General features: G+C 32.9%; 1 long non-coding RNA gene across 1 annotated transcript in view; it reads left to right on the top strand.

Annotated features, from left to right (window-relative positions):
* The first annotated feature begins 5,703 nt into the window (after window positions 1-5,703).
* Window positions 5,704-23,421, top strand: part of LOC143081656 (uncharacterized) — a 53,213-nt gene continuing 35,495 nt past the window's right edge. Inside the window, exon 1 of the long non-coding RNA XR_012980009.1 lies at window positions 5,704-6,912. This is a non-coding gene — a long non-coding RNA (uncharacterized LOC143081656). The remainder of the gene's footprint in view (window positions 6,913-23,421) is intronic.

The raw sequence follows: 23,421 nt of genomic DNA, 5'->3' as shown, positions 1-23,421 counted from the left end.
GGAGTAAGAAATTAAGAGAAATGGCCAATTAAAATCGAAGATGTGTTTTACACTCAGGCAAATATGTTTTACATTTAATCGGTACTAAATGAGTATACTTTGATGAAAAACCTACATTGAAAAAAAGTTTCATAGCGTTTATTTCTTGTGTTTGAGAGGATACATGATTAAACTTAAACATGGTAGAGGGATGTCTTATCTTTACTACATATTGGGATCCATCGTTAATTTATTATGTAGCTATAATAGTTATCAAAAGGTACAAGGATAAATTGAAACGATCATTGATATTTCCCTGTGTACGTTGTTTTATTTAACGCCATGTTGTCCTTATTGAAACTCTCCCAACATTTTTTATCACTACATGTAACGTCTATGTTATAAAGGCACATACGTTTCAATATTGTGTTTATATTGTGAAATAGATCAAACTTATGACAAAATTTATGACAAACGCGATGATTTTGATTTTCCATAGTCAACTGAACATTTCTGTGTGACAACATCCCAGCGGCACCAGCATATAGAGTATTTGTGTCTCAATTGATACGTTACTCTTAAGCTATCTCAAAGTACGTTGATTTCGTTGAACGAGTAATACTGCTTTCTCAAAGGTTGCTAAGACAGGGCTATGAATCAATCAAATTAAGGTTATCACTCAAGAAATTTTACGATCGCAATCATGAGCTGATTGGCCATTATGACAAAAGTGTGTCAGAAGTCATATCTGATACTCTTCAGTCATAATAACCTTCCATCATTACCGAACTGAACAAAGAAATATCATGACGGGTGCCGTATACGGTGCAGGAAATGCTTACCCTTTCGGAGCTCCTGATTTCACTCCCGGTTTTTAGTGGAGTTCGTATTGTTTCTTATTTATCATTTATAGCTGTTGATGTAAATGTCCTTTGGTTTTGTGAGTCTTTGTTTACTCCTTGGTTTTGATTGTTATTGTCTTATGCGTTCAGTGTTTTTATACTTGTTTTTGTTTAAATGTATTTCTGGTCGAGTTAAACCATTTCAAATGATATTTCATAGCGTATCTTTTTATATTGTAATGTTATACTACTGTATCATGTTTGAGTGAAGGTTGGTTCCTATTAAAACGTTTAAATCCGTTTCGTTCTTTTGCACTTGTCGTAAGTCATGAGTCTGTTGTTCAGTGGTTGTCGTTTGTTGGTGTGGTTCAAAGGGGTTTCAATCGGGAAAAAGACATAATTTGTGAAATTACAGATTAAACTACTGTTCTTGCAATTACAGATATCAGACTGCGATAACATGTCCCATTTAGTTGTGCCACAGATTTATCATATTGCAATATTGAGTTGTGCAACAAATTTATCATATTGCAATATGGAGTTGTGCCACAGATTTATCCTATTGCAATATTGAGTTGTGCCACAGATTTATCGTTTTGCAATATTGAGTTCTGCCACAGATTTATCATATTGCAATTTTGAGTTGTGCCACAGATTTATCATATTGCAATATTGAGTTATGCCACAGATTTATCGTATTGCAAAATTGAGTTGTGCCACAGATTTATCATATTGCAATTTTGAGTTGTGCCACAGATTTATCATATTGCAATATTTAGTTGTGCCACAGATTTATCGTATTGCAATATTGAGTTGTGCCATAGATTTATCGTATTGCAATATTGAGTTGAACCACAGATTTGTCGTATTAAAATATTGAATTGTGCCACAGATTTATCGTACTGCTTATGTCTTTAATTCTAACATAATTAACGAATACATATCTAAATCACAACACAATCATTTGCAAAAGAGGGACGAAAGATACCAAAGGGACAGTCAAACTCATAAATCTAAAACAAACTGACAACGAACGCCATGGCTAAAAATGAAAAAGACAAACAGAAAAACAATAGTATACATGACACAACATAGAAAACTAAAGAATAAACAACACGAACCCCACCAAAAACTAGGGGTGATCTCAGGTGCTCCGAATGATATTTTATACGAATATAATTTAAATTTAGGTATCCAAGGGAGTATTAGGACATTAAGCCCTGTTTTAGCATGGAGACATCAGAACATTTTCGAATTTGTACAAAATGTATGAAAATGCATAAGAGAAAGCAATATAACTTAATCGCCCAATATTTAAAAAAAATTGACGTCACATTACGTCACAATATATGCTTTTGTCAGTAAGACAAAGAATACTGATGAAGTGATATGCTGTTTGACATTTACATTTCCTTTGTTGAACATCGTGACCTGACGAGGAACGATATAATATACAATAAACTTTAATATAGCTATTTTCCATAATTTCACCGACTTTAAAGATGTTTGATCGATTAGTTAAAGTTTTAATATTATATTGATATTGCAGAATGAAGAAGATGTACTCTAAAGTGGCAATTGTTCTACTTGTAACAGCTATGACTACTAACAATGTATCACCCTGTCCCTTCAACTGTTCCTGTACCACAGACCCCAATGGAGTTTTTTTAGATTGCCTTCACGGAGGACTGGTCGCTATTCCAACAGACTTCCAAAATGACTCATTCCGCATGTAATATGTTTCTTTTTCTCAGTCTTTCATCTTTAGTTATTAGTTCAAAATATTTCATAATTATTAAAAGAAATGACAGTATATGTTAATTTATGAAAAAGGCGAGACGATAACAAGCGGTCTATCAAAATGGTTATGTAGTAGTCAAAATAACAAAATCATGACCACGAGGAAAAAAAAGAAACAGCCGCTGTAAAAACACTACACGGCCAAGCTATAAAGGTTGGGCAAAATGTACCGTAGCAAAACTTGGGTGGTGAAATAAAAACCCATAAAAAGTCCCTTACATTTGTTTAGAAATGATAACAATGTGATACATAATTTTAAATATCCACAAATGATAACCAAACAAAATCTACTGTGTTTTAGAAAGACCACAATCACGACTATATTGCAAACATTTTATTTATTGCAATGACAATATCCTTCAACATGTTCAACTATATTGCAATCATTTTCTTTATTTGAATGACAATATCATTCAACATGTTCAACTATCTTTTGTTTTATCTCTTCTTTTCTCTTTTTCATTGGCGAAAAATCACCTCTCGTAAACCTTTGTCAAACAGAATTTGATGAAATATAAATTATAGTTGGCGATGCTGTAGTAAAAAAGTGTCTTATCACCAGCCTGTATCGTCTTTTATAAACATACAGGACTGGTTGCATTGCAGTCAGGTGTCCATATATATTATATGATACGAATCCCAAAGAGGCAATTATTTCTCATGGTTCAAAAGACCGTGAATATTTTGCTTAACAACTTTTTCGTGACACTGAGTAACAAAAAGCATTGAACTGGCTAGGACGTCATCTCTAAACAGTATCTGGACCAAACTGAAGTTTTATATATTTTTGGTTGATGACCGAGCGGTCAACAAACTGTTTTATTCGAAGTGTCTTGAATTAATTGTGATAAATAAAACTTGAAAAAGTATTCTAACAAAATCATATGGTTTCATTAGTACCAGTAAATATAAGGCATTAATTCATTAAAAAGTAAGGCAAACCACATAAAACACATTAAAGCATTTGACTGCGCTTGCTCTAGGATAATATTGAACATTGAACTATATTTTTTATATTATGAAATTTTCAGATTTTCCAGGCCATTATTTCACGAAAAATACATAATAGTTGGTTTTAATATAAATGACATTTTGATTAACAGTGGGAAATTGCAACTTGGTAAAAAAAATCCGTTTTATTACATTTTGTACTTTAATACTGGAAATTGAATTTGATATGATAAAAGATTCCACTGTCAATAATGTAATTTGTTTTCTTTTGAAAGTAAGAACACTGTCTGCTGTATATTTAATATATGTAATATAAAAAATGTATTTAGGGTTAGAGATAAAGTCAAACATAGACAGCTAGCTATTGAATCCTCACAAAGATAATCCCTAGATTTTGAAATGGTTCAATTATACACAAGTGTATAACATACAAATTTGTATAATAATATTTGAATACACTAAAAATTAAGATGAATTTAGCACAGCGGTTCGCTTCATTGTTCCATATTCAAAATCTAATCATCCACTATCAGACTGTTCATTATTGAGACCTGTATGCCAAATGACTAAATTAGCAATGCCCGTCCTTCCGTCAATCTAAATAAATACATTGATACAATGAAATCAACACATCTATTCAAAACCTTATTATTCCTCAAATTTATAGTTAAACGAAATAACGTAGGTGAGAAAATTTACGATAATGACTTTTGCTCGGAATAAAACAAAACCAAACCTGACCGTTACTATATATAGATTAAATTCATTTCTTTTTTATTCTCCTGTTTGCTGGGTTAAAATAAAAAGGTTTTCATAAAAACGACACGTTATACTGTCATTGACTGTGGATTCATTGATGTTCGTTGTAATCAATTTTCGTGGATAAAGGAAAACTTGCATTTTCGTGGATATTTTTGATTTCGTAGTTTTCCAAAAGTCTGCATAATCATTCAGCAAATTTGACATTTTTGGACCATTCAAATTTGTGGTTTCCCTGTCTTAATGAAATCCATGAAAATTGGTATCCAACGAATAATACTGAATCCACAGTAGTTGGTATAATAAATTCCAAATACATCAAGAAAATATTTTAAGTAATTTATACGTACAGATGGCGAGATATAGTCTGTTCAAATATCATTTGAAAGTCATTTATTTATAGCAAACACATTTACAAAAAACAAAACTTTAAAGAGTGTCTACATTTTTTTCTATTCTACCACAAGGACACATTTTGTGACGATTGAAATTTTATGACTGTCTACAGATTTCCTTGACAGCCTGTCCATGATTTATGTCGAGTATCGAACATTTTGTTCCACGTACAAATTGATAGGTTGATTAATTGAATGTTGTTTGGTTTACGTCCTGTGCTAAATCAAGACGATAACAAACACTTGCATATCCTGTAATTTGTGTCGATCGGAATGATAGGCAGGATGTTTGGAATGCAACTGAATAATGAGTATATATTTAATAAGGATAACCATTTAGCCCTGCAACAGGCCGACATCGAACCCCTGAATGAACTGTTGCAATGGATTGTAAAAGTGAAGAGCGTGGCATTATATTTTAACGGGGCATCGAAATTGACTTTTCCGTTCCGATCCGCGACCGAATGTAGCTGCGAATTTATACATTTTGTAGAGCAAAAAAGACGTGTGGTTTGGCTTCGGGTCGGAGGAAGACCCCACAATGTTCATAAGGCTGAATTCCGTCCAACCTTCCAGTTCTCTGAGAATACGCATATAAATAAAGGCAACAGTAGTTTACCGCTGTTCGAAATTCATAAATTGATTGAGAAAAAAACAAATCCGGGTTACAAACTAAATCTGAGTGAAACACATCAAATTTAAGAGGAGAACTACGACACCACATAAACACAACACTCCTACTACAACACAAAGAGAAACGAACTATAATATAACAATGGCCATTTTCCCGAATTGGTACAGGACATTTTAAGAAAAAAAGGTTGGTTGAACCTGGATTTGTGGCTAGCCAAACCTCCCGCTTTTGTGTCAATGTTAATTATAACACAAAAATGACAACAGTATATGACAGGACTACAAAACAAATAAATGGGAGAACATAAATGACCGGGAAATACACAAATAAACAAAAACGACAATGCAACACTCACAGAAACAAACTATACGATAACACTTGCCCTTTTCTTAACTTGGTACAGGACATTTTTTAAGGAATAAATGGTAGGTTGATCCTTGTTTTGCGGCTAGCCAAACCTCGTGCTGTAGCGTAATGTTAAATATAACATAAAAATGACAACATTAAATGACAGGACTACAGTACAAATAAAAGCAACCAAACCGTTGGTTTTCCCGTTTGAATGTTTTTACACTAGTAATTTTGGGGCCCTTTATAGCTTGTTGCGGTGTGAGCTAAGGCTCCGTGTCGAAGGCCGTATATTGACCTATAATGGTTTACTTTTATACATCGTTATTTGGATGGAGAGTTGTCTCATTGGCACTCACACCACATCTTCCTATATCTAAGAACATTCAGGACAAAGAAATACACAAATAAACCTTACAATAGGACATTTCGACATGCTAATAGTTATCAACGGTACCAGGCTTATAATTTACTACACCATACGTGCGTTTCGTCTAAGAAAATTATGTTTACATTAAATTTACTATACCTGGCTTTCCTGTTATCAAAGTTAATTACAAATCGAAAAAAATCATTTGATATTTATAGACAACGATGATGTAGGATTATAGGTAGGCTCCAAAAAGAAACATTTCCGTTCCTTTATTCATATTTATATTCGAATATACTTAACCTTTTAATCATGTTATTCATCAAACATGTGATTTCCTCGAATCTGGAAAACGATTCAGAACGGGATAACCATAGTCAGCGTGATATATACTGTAACAAAATATAAACCCAATTGAAACCATGAACAGCCTATCATTAATACATATTGATGGTGAATGAAACTTTCCCTATTAAATGCTACCTGGTCTGTCATATGAAACTAACCCATTTTAAGTGTTCACCTAATTTGAATAAATAGTCCACCAAATTCAGTGTATTTTAATATGGTTCTTTGTTTGAGTTACATGTTACCGACAAATGAACAGCCTGAACATAACATTCGGGTCATCAAAATGAAACGCTGCAAAATCACTTATTGTCAATGTTAAGTTTAAGAAGATATTTCACAGAGATGCCATCTTAACCAATACAAATACCTAATTGTAAACACGAAACATTATATAACTTTTATTATTTTTAGATATATGGGTCACAACGCTATTACCATAATTGAAGAAGGAGCATTTCGGAATATGACATTATTATATGAAATGTAAGTATCAGTTAGTTATGTTATATATAAAATTATGTTATTTATTGAAAATATCTATCCCTGCTGAGAGCTTTCAAAAATTGAACAATACACCAAAGGGGCAAGCTAAACTCTCAATAGAAAGGAGACAACACCGATGCAAACAAAAAACACAACGAAAAGTCCAAATTTAAAAAATAAACAATGCTTTAAAAGTGATGCTTTCATAGCGCCTTTCTAGATTTACCTTTATCGAAAACTCTTAAACATTCAAAAGGCTTGAATTTGTAAAACCATACACATATACAGATACCAGAATCATAGAATTTTTACATAATTATGCCGTTGTCTAATTTACTTGTATTATACTACTCACGTCGCTAATGGCAAGTTACAACTCGATGATGTTTCAATTGTTGATTTTTAAAACTAAGAGAGGAGTATTGGTAACAAGCTATATAACGTAAAGTGAAACGTATATTAAAGTGGAAATAAAATACCACGAATTAAAGACAAAAAGGATAACACAACGACTGAAAGAAAAATGAAGAATCCCAATAAGCAAAGTTGGAAAATATTAGTAGCTCAAAAAGGGTAAGCAGGGCTTTTGTAAGTTAACATTTGATTATGTGAAAAATTATTTGCGTATTCAGTAAATATAAAAAGTACTTAATAAGTGGCAATACATACGTAACAACGAAAATAAAATAAATCAGTTTTATTTGATTTTTGTTAAGCTGTGTATTAAGAGAATTGTTTTTGGTAAAACTATCTAGAATATCTTCTCACATAAGTGTGCTTTGAATTTGTGTAAATATAATTGCCCATTGTCCATTTTATCCCATTTCATGATTTGAGGCAAAGAACGACATGTTTTTGGTTTATATTTATATATTTAAAAATGTCTATGGTGGTTTCTTCATGAAAATTTGCACAATAATCTTCATACATAATCAAGTCAAATGTCATTTTAAAAACGAGGGGTCCATGAAATCGTTTTAAAGTTAAATCATTGTGAATGATACAATTCAGTCGAACAGACATCTTTTCCCAGTATCTCATAGTTAAACCTCGTAATAAATAATATTTCACGTCAGCTAAGCATCACCTCCTCTGTAACTTTATCGTATGCCCGAAATACGATACTGCTACAGGGGGAGGTCGATCATGATGTTGCTTTTCCCCCATCATACTAGGAACACGGTCCCAATACGACACAAGCCATTATGAAAAATTGTGGGAGTCGTAGCAGGATTAGGCGGTCGTGGTAAATACATGTTAAGGTCGACATAAACGTAAAGGTCAAAGACAAATTTTGAGCATGCTGAACACATTCGTAGTACAGTCATGGCTAACATTAGTTAAGAAGGTTGTAGTAAGGACAAAGTTAAATCAGAACGGGTGTAGAAGCATCGTACTGGAAATTGTGGTGAATTCGGGATGCGAATGGACAAGATATGGTTGCTACCTTACATAAATTTTATTGCGTCTATCCAGATTTCACTACGTCCTTATTACGTGGATACTACGATATTGGTACAATCATAATACGGAGAGGAAGACAAAAGTAGGCTGCTACTTCCACCTTATTAATTATTCGACCTTACTACGATACTGCTACGTAATAGCCACGATAGTTGCACAATCTCATTCTGTTGATATAAAAAAAAAAACGAATACAATAACTTCTACCTGTAGTTCAACCATGAGCAAAACCTACTTCTGCAATCTTTAATTCAGCTACACTGTATCGATTTGACTGATTAGGATACACTTTTTGTTATAAGAAGAAAACGAAAAGATGTTGTAGACAGCATAGGTCCTGTTGGATTCTTTTTGTCGAAAGAAGACTCCAGTTTGGGCATTTCGACTGATTTTTGAAAGTATTAGGGATGAAGATCAACAGTCATTCTTTGATGTTTAAGGATGACTCCAGATATGTTTGATAAACTTTTAAACAGAGTAAGTCCTCGCATTCAGAAGATAGACATCCGACTCAGAAAGGCACGAACCCTGTCTGAAAGTTATTAACGTACGGTACTTACATTATGGAGATAGGTATCCAATCCTTCATTTGGAGTCGCGTGAATTACTATTAAGTATTTGTGGTCCTGGATTTGCCAAACAGTTATGAATTAAGCATGATTCTTTTAGAAGGCCGCTTAAAAAAAGCGGGATACTTGTTTCATGACTATAAAGTTTTTTTCATTTGTGCTCCTTGCCTTGGTGGATACAGATTTTTATGGACAGGTGTAGGAGGATATAATTCCATGGACGCTAAGATTAACAACTCAGAAGAGTCAAATGAGTGTTTTGAAAATAAGATTATTGGATTTCCAGTGTCCAACTAATAACGACCTGAACATGATAAAATTGAGAATGGAAATGGGGAATGTGTCAAAGAGACAACAACCCGACCATAGAACAGACAACAGCAGAAGGTCACCAACGCAGCGAGAAATTCCCGCACCCGGAGGCGTCCTTCAGCTGGCCCCTAAACAAATATATGTACCAGTTCAGTGATAATGAACGCCATACTAAACTCCAAATTGTACACAAGAAACTAAAATAAAAAATAATACAAGACTAACAAAGGCCAGAGGCGCCTGACTTGGTACAGGCGCAAAAATGCGGCAGGGTTAAACATGTTTATGAGATCACACCCCTCCCACTATACCTCTAGCCAATGTAGAATAGTAAACGCATACCAATACGCACAGTTCAGTTCAAGAGAAGTCCGAGTCTGGTGTCATAAGATGTAATCAAAGAAAATAAACAAAATGACAATAATACATAAATAACAACAGACTACTAGCAGTTAACTGACATGCCAGCTGCAGACTCCAATTAAACTGATTGAAAGATTATATCTTCATCATATGCATATCAGGCACAATCCTTCCCGTAAGGGGTTTAGTATCATACCATCATAACATATATGAGAAGAACATAACCCGAAGCTTCATCTTGGTAGACGACGCATTTGGGTTGAAAACTTATTTGATAAAGTCATTTGTTATAGAGCGCAGTGACAACTAGTAGAGTCTTCGTTCGATCGTAGAAGTCTCGTACTAGAGGTTTCCCGATTTGCTACCGTACCACCTGTAGTACGAACTTGGAGTAGTCATTTAACTTTTAAAAATTATTGATATATACACTTAATATCAACGTATGTTTTATGATCCATATGCAGAACTATTTTGAATTGTTTTAGCTGTAATTTAGTACTAATTTCATGTGGTTACTTCTTGTATCATAGAAAACAATATTATGTGCACTCGATTATGCTTTCAAGCAACCGTTATGAGTAACCGTTGGTGTAAAGATTTATAGTTCAGAGTTATTTCCCACCGGAAAATTTATAGACAAAAAGAAGTTAAATTACAAAAAAAAAATTCAAAACCTGTATAAATTTTGTTCGTAATAACCTTATATCAATATAAAATGTTTAAGTTTTGTATTTTTTGGTAGGTATTTAGAAAACATGTATTTAGTTAAAAAATACAATTTATTTTAACCAAAAAAAATTGACCTCAATAACAAAAACGTTATGATAAAATAAATCTAAAGCCAAATTCGTATAATTATTCTTACTTAAGGATGTACTTCGGTGAGGTTTTGAAATAAGTGTCAAGTGTTCGTACTCATTGGTGTTTTTCCATACGATGCAAGGTAACATATTTTGCCCAATAACACTTATTTATCTTTTTACATAAGACTTAATAGCTCATAACAGGTCATTTGACAAAATTTAAGAATATTCTTCTTTTGATTTGAGACACAAATGATAGCAAGGCAAATATTAGGTAAAATTTCCCAGTTAGCCTTTTCCCGCCATATTTTATAAATCAAATGTCTGGAAAAGAAGCTCCATGACCTATCAATATTTTTAGCTTATTTTGATCCTTAACTAATACTCTTCTAGCTTAAAGTATCAATTTTGAATTCTTGATTTAGTTAATTTTACCTTCGATCACCTAAGTTCATCCTTTAAAATTTATTAGAAATGAAAATATAGGCTATTCTTGTCTTTGAATAATTGTAATTTAAACCAGTGAACTATAAATAAGTATGAAAACAAGTCTCTTGTGATATGATATGTACAGATAGAATATAGTCCCTGAAACAATAATCAACTTTTGTTTTATATCGATATAAGAAGATGTGGTATGAGTACTAATGAGACAACTCTCAATCCAAGTCACAATTTGTAAAAGTAAACCATTATAGGTCAATATACGGCTTATTATCTTGAAACCTTTAATAGACGGAGAATAACTTAAAAAGCAAAAGTGATCAGCAATTCTAAATCATCAGTCGACTTGCTTTTGTAGTTATTGTCCAAGATTGACAGAAACTGTGAATAGCAAATTTATAAAAAAAAAAATATATTATAAGATCTGCAAATAGGTCAGTGAAGACGGCATTGTCAGTTGTTTACGCATGGAAGTTATTGCCTTAAATGACAATGTGTATACTTTTGTATGTACGGCAAAATATGGATAATAGAGAGAAATGTAAAAAGAAAAATGAGATTTTAGTCATGTATGATATTGTAGTCTTCAGAGCCTCTAGTTACTTTTTATTTCGATAACCTGATAGTAAAGATATAACCTCCCTTTGATCAATTATGCCAAGAACTATAACTGATATCGTATTCACTTGGCATCCTTCTTTTTTGGAAAATGATCTAAACACTCGGACTAGATCTTTTTCTTTAAAAGTATCTCCTTAAATCAACATAAAAAACCTTTTATCGCTATTTTGATCATAGCGTCACTGATAAGTCGTACATGTAGATGAAACACGGATCTGGCGTATTAAATTATAAACCTGGTACCTTTGATAACTATTTTAGAAACATGTTCTTTTTTAAATCACAAAAGTTCAAATGTCTTTTTCGCAGTAAGCCGAGGGAGAAAAATTACAAAACGTAGAGTTCAAATATTTTAGGTAAGATCGTTCTTATGATATATAAACCTAAAAAGATTACATAAAATCATTTACCAACCGATGAAAATGATCCTTAACTTTGAGTCCAGAAATCAGTTTTAAATGGTGCAAAAGACATTGTTTTATTGCAAAAAAGTATTTCCCGTAGAACAAAACAAAGAGTTAGAAAGATATACCAATATTGCATTAGTGCAAAAAAAGCGTCAAATTATTGCCGTAATTAGTGAAAAAAATACGCTTTAATGTAAGAGGTTTTTCGAGCATTACTGTGCGATAAAAGGATTAATGAATGGATATTGGTTAACATTATCCCTCGTAGATTGTATATACTTCTGGCAAGCTCGTGCAGTACACACATTTATTCGAGATACATTTTACCAATATTGAGTCAAAAACAATATCTTAATGATATAATAATAAATGAACAAGATGAAATAATATCGTAATGATAAATATTTCGACTCAAGAAATGGTTTTCGTGAGTGCCATAAAATTTGTATTCATTATTTAGGTAACATAATCAACAACTTTTTTCTAATGATCACATCCACCCCGAAAAGTTCAGTGAGAAATATAAGGGAAAAAGCAAAAAAAAATGAAGGTACAAAGGGGAAAATTTTGAGACAAGTGCACGTAGGAGAAAGATAGATCGACATTTTTACAATGTACGTTGCGTTTTAGAAAAATGTTGCTGCACTGATCGAAAAGATAACTTAATTAAAGGGGCACTAGCTGCGAGATATATAAAAAATCTAAAGCTTGCTTTTTTATTCAATCAATAATGAAAGTCAAATAGTGAAATAACAATTCGCTTTTTGCAGCCAAAAAGGTTCAATTTTGTCAAATTACGTTAAGAAACATTGATAATTAGTATTTCACTTGCAAGTGAATGAGTCGACCTCTTTAAATCCGTATTAATGTGAACTTCAATGTAACCCCTTGCTAGAGATTGACAACGCATGCATTGTACGTGTACTGGTTATTTAAAGAAAAAGAATGTCAACAATGAAAGTGAAACTACGGTAAATAATTTGATTACTAATTCGATGCACATAAAATCATTCTTATACGGTTAAAAACAATGAGAAACATCTATTTTTAATCTATAAAATAAAATCAAACAGACCTATAAATATCCAATTGCACGTGTTGGTTTAATCTACTCATATATTTATTTATGTTTACATCGCTTATGTGGTCATCTGAGGTCAAATCGATAGTAAATTAGATGGCGTCTGGGCTAAAATACACACGAAACGAACCTACATATTATCTACCCCATGCTCTGTAAACTGTTTATTTTAGACTTTTGATAGTTTGGATAAATGTTTTACATTGTTATAAATCAAATATGAGAATTTGAGTCAAATCGATGACAATGAATTTGACAGCTAGTGTCCCTTTAATAACAATTGAATTTTAATGAGAAATCAACACAGTTTTGCCATTTTAACGTATAGTAGTTATAGCGACACCAGTAATATATCATTAATAAATAATTTCTAATTATTCCAAATTCTATTTAAGTATTCATAAATCATTCTTTATTCTATTTTTTTTCTAAATATACACAAAACACTATCAAAGCCAAACAAACAGAAACGCAAATCTATATTTTAGATGTAAAAGGTCGAAGCAACTCAGTCCTGTTAAATTTGTTTGATCCATTCTCTTGTGCAGAAAATAAATATTCTCGAATAAAATCACGAACAAAGTGCTTTAGTTTAGAAGCAGCAAAATCGTAATCAAATAAAAGATTATATTTTTTTAGCACTGATATGCAATTCGATTTCTTTAATTTTATCAGAATGAATACAATAATCTCACTCATTAAATGATATCTCCAAAACAGCACCAACGGTTGTGTTACGTACCAACCGTACCTGGTACGTAGCAAGTCGGGAAACCTCTAAGCCCCAGTCACACTGTAACGTTTTATTCCGTTTTAAAATGCTACGTTTCAACTACGTTTCAACATCGTTTTGAATAAAAAATATCCCGTTATTTTGAAAGCTAGGTTTGTGCTACGTTATTATCACGTTTTGCTACGTATAGACCAACGTCCAACCACGCATTAATAGAGGTTTCCCGATTTGCTACGTATCAGGTACGGTTGGTACGTAACACAACCGTTGGTGCTGTTTTGGGGTATCATTTAACGCATGAAATTATCTTATTAATCACGATGACATTTAAAGAATTGAATTGCGTATCGCCAAAAAAAAAGCTTAACGATTTATTTGATAGCGATTTTAACGTTTATGATTCTTTATGGACTAACTTTGTTATGCACAAGTGGGTGAATCAAACATACCTTAAACGAACTGAGTTGAAATTGATACGACCTTTAGATTCTAAATATAGATTTGTGTTTCTGTTTGTTATAGGTATTTTGTTTTGGTTCTTTTTTTTTCATAGAAAAAAGATTGTTTTCATACAGACAAATAAATTATGATTAAACTAATCACTATAAACTACTTTCTAAAACACATGATACTGGCGTTGGTTATATTTGTTAACGTGTCAAAATTGCGAAGTTTTTGTATCTTAATTAGTTGTTGCATGATTTTGAATTTAGTTTTTATTATTGAAAGTTATTTATTTCGATCATTACACAATATTTTTTGTTTGAGAGAATGAGGGAGCTGAGATTTCATTTTGATTGAGAAAAGGGAATTCTTCGATATTTTTTTTTCTAGAAACGATTCTAGAAAGTAAAATGAAAAATATTGAAAAATCAGTATTTACTTTCGGTTGCCAATAAAAAAAACATATTTCTTGAATCATCTAATTTCATTGACTAGAATAATTGTCATATAATTATGCAGAGGCGGATTTAGGGGGGCATGGGGCAGGGGAAGGGGGTCCTCCCCTTTTCTGAAAAAAAATGATTAATACTATACTAAGCATGACTGGAGCGGCCCCCTTTTAGGCAGTCAGTGGTCCCCAACTTATGAAAAAAATCTGGATCCGCAACTGTTATCATGACTTAAATACAATTGTACTGACACGTGTGTTCTTTTAATATTTTATGTGTGAATCTTTTATTTGATACTTTATTCGTACTTTTAACTTTTGGTAAAATTTCTCGTACGTCTGAATGATGATTTTTGCAACTTGCAGAAAAATATAAGAATGGTATTAAAGATAATGAATTTGAACAACTAAAATAACCTACAATTTGAAATTATATCAAAATGGAAAAAAATCCTCCTGATAATTTAATAAAAACAAGTTACTTCATCAAAGTATGTTCCGTCGTGTTTATATTTATTCACTGTGCAGTACCTTGCATACACTTTCTAATATTTTTATAACGACCTTTATACTGAAACAGGTTTTGTATTTACCTTTAAAATTTTACATTTTGAATGGGGTCAATTATGAATGTTAAAATAGTTCTATTCTATTATCTTTTCTTAAAACCTACCCCTAAAATATGCCAACTTTTCCATTTTATACTGTTATATTAATATAACAGTCAAACATAAGATAAATTATGAATATGCTATATTTATAGCTTATTTTTGCCTGTGAAATTTCAGGGGAAATAAATCTTAATTACAAACCGTTCGTTGCAACGGTTACTAGCAACAGTTTGTTGAAAGCATAATCGAGTACACATAATATCGTTTGTTATGAATAGGTAACATGTCTACATAAAAATAATACCAAGTTGTAGCTAAAAATCATCCAAATCCTTTTTTTAATGATTCATAAAAAAATACATTGACATTAAGGACATATATGAATAAATTTCAAAAGATCAATGACGGCTCCCAGTTCGTACTACGGTTGGTACGGTAGCAAATCGGTAAACCTCTAGTGATACGTTTCGATACGTAGTAAGCACGTTGTGTTACGTTCCACTAGACTTTGATACGTATTTACTAGGTTTCTACTTCGTTTCAGTTTTCGCTACGTTTGTTGTTGAATTTTCAAAACATACGGGGAAGGTCCCGTTTTGAACATATGATCACTACCTTTCGATACGCTTTCTAAACATAGTAAAACGCAGCTCTTGAAACGTGACAGTGTGACTGGGGATTTGCTACCGTACATACCGTAGTACGAACTTGGAGTCGTCATGTAACATTTGGAAATAATAGATGTATACATTTAACATCAAAGTAAGTTTTATGAATCATATGTATAAATATTTTGAGAATTTTTAGCTGTAAATTGCTACTTATTTCATGTTGTTACTTCTTGTATTCATAGTAAACAATATTGTTTGTACTCGATTATGCTTTCAAGCAACCGTTGCAAGTAACTGTTGGTACTAAAGGTTTATAGTTAAGAGTTATTTCCCTCCAAACTACATAGACAAAAAGAAGCTAAATTACAAAAACAATTAAAATAAAATTGAGAATGGAAATGGGGAATGTGCCAAAGAGACAACAACCCGACCATAGAAAAAAACAACAGCAGAAGGTCACCAACAGGTCTTCAATGTAGCGAGAAATTCCCACACCCGGAGGCGTCCTTCAACTGGCCCCTAAACAAATATATGCTAGATCAGTGATAATGAACGCCATACTAATTTCCAAATTGTACACAAGAAACTAAAATTAAAAATACAAGACTAACAAAGGCCAGAGGCTCCTGACTTGGGACAGGCGCAAAAATGCGGCGGGGTTAAACATGTTTGTGAGATCTCTACCCTCCCCCTATACCTCTAGTCAATTTAGAAAAGTAAACGCATAACAATACTTACATTAAAATTCAGTTCAGGAGAAGTCCGAGTCTGATGTCAGAAGATGTAACCAAAGAAAATAAACAAAATGACAATAATACATAAATAACAACAGACTACTAGCAGTTAACTGACATGCCAGCTCCAGACTTCAATAAAATGACTGAAAGATTATGATTTCATCATATGAACATCAGGCACAATCCTTCCCGTTAGGGGTTTCGTATCATACCATAATAACATATAGTACACGCCTGGTAAACCATCTAATCTCAACCAAATGGTTGAGACGGAAAAAAGTATTCTGGCACTTCCTGTTGAGCTTTTCTGGTCCAAATTATCCAAAATAAACATAGGGTAGGTCGACTTTTCGTCAATTTACTGAAAAGCAATGCGTTTTTTGTAAAATATGAGAATGTCATGCCATAGATAATTGAATTAGGGGTTCTCTCGTGTATAACATGGACCAATATGATTTTAAAATGACATCGGAATGACTTTTCTCCAGCAGGTAAATGTGGCCAGTGCAGTCAGCTATTGACAAAATGACAGCGATATTATTGATAAACTAACTTAAATTCTCCCTCGCCCTGCTCGTCCGAATTTAAAGCATTTAATTTCTAATTCAATAGGCTATAAACAAGACAAACACAGATATAGGATTAGTTGCTCGCAGTAACATCTTATTTTCTCTTGCGATACAATATTTTATTTTACTGAATTGTACATATTTCTTCAATCGAAACATTATATAAACACATGACATATAACATTGTTCCTCTTTCGCATCGTTTCTTTTCCCCCGGCTAATGCCTCCAACGCCTGTACGTACAATAAACATAGCAGCAACTGCACATATACCTGTGACCAACTTCAATCCGACGTAACTGAGAGCACCTTCGATACTAATACATTTAAATCCCAAACTTTATATAGTACCTTTAAACCCCACCCATAAAAACCGCCAAAACTTTCCTCGTGCCTCCTGCACCTAACGTCAAACTTATAAATAGTACATACTGTTACAAAACCAGTATCCGAACTAGTTATACTAGTTCCCATCTGTAAATATTAACTATAAGTAGCAAACGGGAAAAACCCTATTTCAAACGAAATAAAATACATGTATATATCAGTGAATTAGTATTTTTCTAAAACCAAATTAATTAGATTGTCTAAAACCTTATAAACATAAAATTACAGTTTGTTCTTTTTCTTTACTTATATAATTGCATTAAGCAAAATATGCTATAAAGTATGTCATGTCGATATTTTCTGGTATCGGTTGAGATATTCTGGAACAATGTTGAGATCTTCTGGTGAATGAAACTTTCAACTATAGCTTAGTATCAATTACATATATAACCCTTAAAACATTCCTACTGTCATTTAAATCTTGTCTGTAGTTATGACAGCAGCTTTTAAAGAAACCTTTGGTTGTAATAGAGTCTAAATAGTAAACAACTGTGTGTTTTTTTGAAAGTATTAAAGTTCTAGCGCTGGAGATTAACAAAAGCTAGAATTTATTCCTACATCGCTTATCTTATTATAACATCTCAATAGCTAGCTTTTTGATATCTACATCGCTATACTTTACATTTGCAGTGCTAGTGTTAACATCAACACTACACTTTATCTACAGAACTTGGTTTTAAAAATCGTTAGCACGGGACAATTTGCATTCCCTGCGCTACATTTACATAATCAGTGCTTAACTGTGAATCTTCAACACTAGACCTTTATTCTGAAAGCCTCATGTCGTGGTATGGGGTTCCTTCTTTATAAAGAATACATAGACGTGTCACAGGTCTGGAATGGGTCTCTTTTTCATTGTCAAATTATATATAAACGGGTAGCAATTTCACCAAAGTAAATGTCAGTGGATCAGTTATTTTCTATAATAACGTTTTTTTCTATGTTTATAATCAACATGAACAGGAGTAAAACTGCAAAGATAGTAGTATAGATGTTTGAATGAGTAATTAACGCCCATTGTCTAACTACATGCATATTCAAGACGAGTGCATGAAAATGGTGCACGAATATAAACCCTCCTTTGTACTAGATTGACACGCCGTGTGTGCTTTTGTTTGTAAATGTTTGCACCTGTCCTAAGTCAGGAATCTGATTTACAGTAGTTGTCGTTTGTTTATGTACTTTATACGCGTTTCTCGTTTCTCGGTTTTTTTAATTTTTTTATTTTATATAGATTAGACCGTTGGTTTTCCCGTTTCAATGGTTTTACACTAGTAATTTTGGGGCCCTTTATAGCTTGTTGTTCGGTGTGAGCCAAGGATCCGTGTTGAAGACCGTACATTGACCTATAATGGTTTACTTTTTAAAAATTAATTGTCTCATTGGCACTCACACCACATCTTCCTATATCTATTTTGAAATTAAATTGGTATACACGTCCACTTGTATTTGTGTACTTCTGATGAGTTAAGCCTTTGTCAACTGATTTTCATGATTCGTTCTGATGTTGTACTGTTATTCCACTGTCCCAGGTTAGGGGAGGGTTGGGATCCCGCTATAACATGTATAACCCCGCCACATACATTATGTATGTATGTGCCTGTCCTAAGTTAGGACCGTGTATTTCAGTGGTTGTCGTTTGTTTATGTGTTGGATATTTGTTTTCGTTCATTTTTTTTAAATAAATAAGTTTTCTCACTACAATTGTTGTTCATTGTCATTTTAGGGCCTTTTATAGCTGACTATGCAGTATGGGGTTTGCTCATGGTTGAAGGTCGTACGGTGACCTATAGTTGTTAATTTATGTGTCATTTTGTTCGCTTGTGGAGAGTTTTCTCATTGGCAATCATACCACATCTTTTTTTATATCTATATTTATAGTATACACAAGGTATTATCCCGCAGTTAATATTTGTCCCTTTTTAAGAACACAGTATTCTAAATCTAAGCCTAGAAGTGTTTACTTCTCACTTCAGTTGTGATCACACCGTAACGGATAGCACGAACAGACGCCTAACGGATAAAAGAGAAGGGTTCCGTTGACAAAATTGATATCCGTTGGGAGTCCGTTGATGAAGATACGGATTGAAAACGGAAACGGAACGGACACATACCGTAAAAAATTGGACGACTACCGGATGTACAACGGACACATCATCTGTTGAACGTCCCTTAATTCAAAGTTTTGAACATGCTCAAAATTTTCCACCGAACAGAAGGGACATTGATGGATAAAACGGATGCTGAACGGACATGAAACGAAAACTAAGGAATTTCTAACGGACATGAACGGATTGAAAAAAGTTATCCGTTCGGCGTCCGTTCGCGCTATCCAATAAGGTGTGACTGGTGCATTAAACTCCGGTCACACCTTATCAGAAAGCGCGAACGAACGTCGAACCGATAACTTCTTTTTTTGAATTCGTTCATGTCCGTAAGCCGCATGTTGTTATCCGTTAGACGTCGGTCGATTTCTGTTTCATTTCGCTCAGTGTCGGACTGTTCGCTTTATCAGTCGACGTCCGTTTTGTCCGATGGAAACATTTAAGCCTGTTCAAAACTTTGAATGGACGTTCAACGGATGAAGTGTCCGGTACAGCGTCCGGGTTTTTTTTTACACTGTGTCCGTTATTTGTCTTATACTAAGGTATATAGGTTTTTTTCTGAGACAAGTGCCTGTGGTATTTCACTAGACATTAAAAGTTCAATGTAGGATGAAAAACTTAATTCATATAGTTTTTTCACCAACCCTCACCCCTAACCCCCGTCTTAACTTAATTTGGGAAAAATTGATTGACCAATAAGGATATATATATAATCGATGTCAATTAAACATAACTTTTTTTTTACCCCCACCCCCGAACTATTTAAATTAAGTTTTTTTTATCCTTCATTGATTTTTTTATGTTGTCCCTGATGGAAGGGCAGACACGAAAATTACTGAACTGTTACTAATAGATTGATGTTCTCCGTTCGTGGTAATTTTCCGAATAAATCGGAGGTTATGCATTTTCTACATCCATCTTGATAGATACCCATGTCGTGGACATGATACATAATTGTTCTGCTTAACTATGTTATAGGTAAATTGAAAACTTATGCAAATGGTGTTTTTAAAATAAAACACTTCGTAATAGAGAAGAAAATTGTCATTTGATTTGATTCTATTAACAAATTTTTTGTTACTACAGTAAACAATTCAGTAAGCATTTATCGCCTTCTCTAACAAAGAGCTTCGATTCTTTTGTTCTATTTCAACCGCCGGTTTCCGCCTGATACTGCGATCTACACGATTGCACTACGATCGTCAAAGCATTATTTTTTTAGAGATCGGGGTGCGATTTTGGCCTAGTGTGACGGGATCCGGAGTATAATATAAATGTTACTGAATATTACCAAATATTAAGGATGTACCCTGAATGCAGTTGTGAACAATCAATCTAAGTTATAATTATTTCAATACAACACGTGTGATTACACTAAGTTGGACGTCACTTATAGTACTTGCAAAGCAGTTTTAAAATCGAATCATATCTTGTTTTTGTGATAAGTATTATAATGACAAAAATAACATCTTGTCCTCACAAATAAATGATCACCACCTTTTAGAGTGAGAACTCATCCTGAAATAATGTGTAAAAAAAACAAACCTAGAGAAGGGGGTCCTATTCGATTGTTTAGTTTTTAACAATTTTATTTCTTTATAAAGGTACGCATTTTCGGCATTGACCAATGTCTGTTAGGAATCGAATTCTTCCAAATCATATTAATATTTATATATTATAAACTAATATTATTTATACTTGAAAGGCATGCATTTTTCTATCGGCAATTCTTAAAATTGTATCTGTATTTAGATTTTAACTTACCACAGACAGAAAACATAAATCAAGTTAACCGTTAAAAAGGTAACTCGAATAGTATCGCGCACTGATAAAGTTTCTTTGTTCATTTTGGGAAATAACTATATTTTTACAATAGAAATTACATTTTGATTAGTTGAAATAAACTCTAGCATAGCTATTTTAATAGTTTTTATCTTTATATAATAATAATGCACGCGTGTTGGGTTGCCAGTCATATTTAATTTAAACTTTGAAACCTAAGTGCCAATGTTGTAATAGTAATATATTTCATGACACAAAGTAACCAGAAAGTCTCAACATTGTGACAGAAAGACTCAACCAATACCTTTATATCTCGACCATTTATAATTTTTCATTTCTGTGCTAAGACTAGGCTTGACAATCAAATATTCTTGCAATTTACAGAAGTGGTTATCGTAAAGCATTAAAAAAACAAAATTAATTGACATAAAAATTATTTTCTTGCTAAATCATTAATATCATAGCAGTTCTATCGGATTCAAAGAAAGTAAACATGATAATCCGTAGGAGAAAAGTGATTGTGACTTCAATTTCAGATATTTTGAACCAAGAAGAGACATATTAGTTAAAATTATCATTTATCTATGGCATAACATTCTCCTATTTTACAAAACAATCATTGATTTTCAGTAAATTGACGAAAAGTCGACCTAATCTATGTTTATTTTGGATATTTTGAACCAGAAAAGCTCAACAGGAAGTGCCAGAATACTTTTTACCGTCTCAACATTTGATTGAGATTAGATGGTTTACCGGGCGTGTAGTATGAAATTCAAAACAGTGTGGCTGTGGCCATTGATTGACACATTAAATTCATCCATTGACTGGGACAATTTAGGTGAACGTTTGTCTGTAACGACCACTGTTCACGACGTACCTACGATAGACATTTAAACTGTGGGGTCACCAAAGGTTTCTTAACGCCTTTAATTATAAAGTAATTCGAAAAAATAATCAGGAATAACCTTTATGTTTTGATTTATATAATTGGTATAAATCAAAACATCGTGTTATTTCTGATTAATTTTTTCGAATTACTTTATTGAGGTGTTGAGAACCTTTAGTGACCCCATAGTTTAAGTGTCTTTAAAAAGTACATAGTGATCAGTGGTCGTTAGATACAAACGTTCACCTAAATTGTCCCAGTCAATGGATGAATTTAATGTGTCAATCAATGGCCACAGCCACACTGTTTTGAATTTCATTCTATGAGAAGAACATAACCCGTGTCATGCCAACAACTGGTTTTTGAATAAATGTGTTTAGTTCCGATGCAAAGACCCTATAAGTGAATCAATATTAACGTCAAAATATGCAATCTTTAATGACCTGTCAACAGTATCGTAACTATATCCCTTCTTAATAAGTCTATTGTTAGTTTTTGAGGCGAATACTGACACCTTTGTGCTTTATAAAGAATATTTCCATAACTAGAGGCTCTAAAGAGCCTGTGTCGCTCACCTTGGTCTATGTGAATATTAAAGGAAGCAGATGGATTCATGACAAAATTGTGTTTTGGTGATGGTGATGTGTTTGTACATCTTACTTTACTGAACATTCTTGCTGCTTAAAATTATCTCTATCTATAATGAACTTGGCCCATTAGTTTCAGTGGAAAATGTTAGTAAAAATTTACAAATTTTATGAAAATTGTTAAAAATTGACTATAAAGAACAATAACTCCTAAGGGGGTCAATTGACCATTTCAGTCATGTTGACTTATTTGTAAATCTTACTTTGCTGAACATTATTGTTGTTTACAGTTTATCTCTATCAATAATAATATTCAAGATAATGACCAAAAACAGCAAAATTTCCTTAAAACTAACAATTCAGGGTCAGCAACCAAACAACGGGTTATCCGATTCATCTAAAAATTTCAGAGCAGATAAATGTTGACCTGATAAACAATTTTACTCCATGTCAGATTTGCTCTAAATGCTTTGGGTTTTGAGTTGTAAGCCAAAAACTGCATTTTACCCCATGTTCTATTTTTAGCCATGGCGTGTTGAAGAATCT

Source organism: Mytilus galloprovincialis, chromosome 7 (assembly GCF_965363235.1).
Source record: "Mytilus galloprovincialis chromosome 7, xbMytGall1.hap1.1, whole genome shotgun sequence".
Lineage (NCBI taxonomy): Eukaryota > Metazoa > Mollusca > Bivalvia > Mytilida > Mytilidae > Mytilus > Mytilus galloprovincialis.
This window is presented reverse-complemented; position numbering and strand designations above follow the sequence as displayed.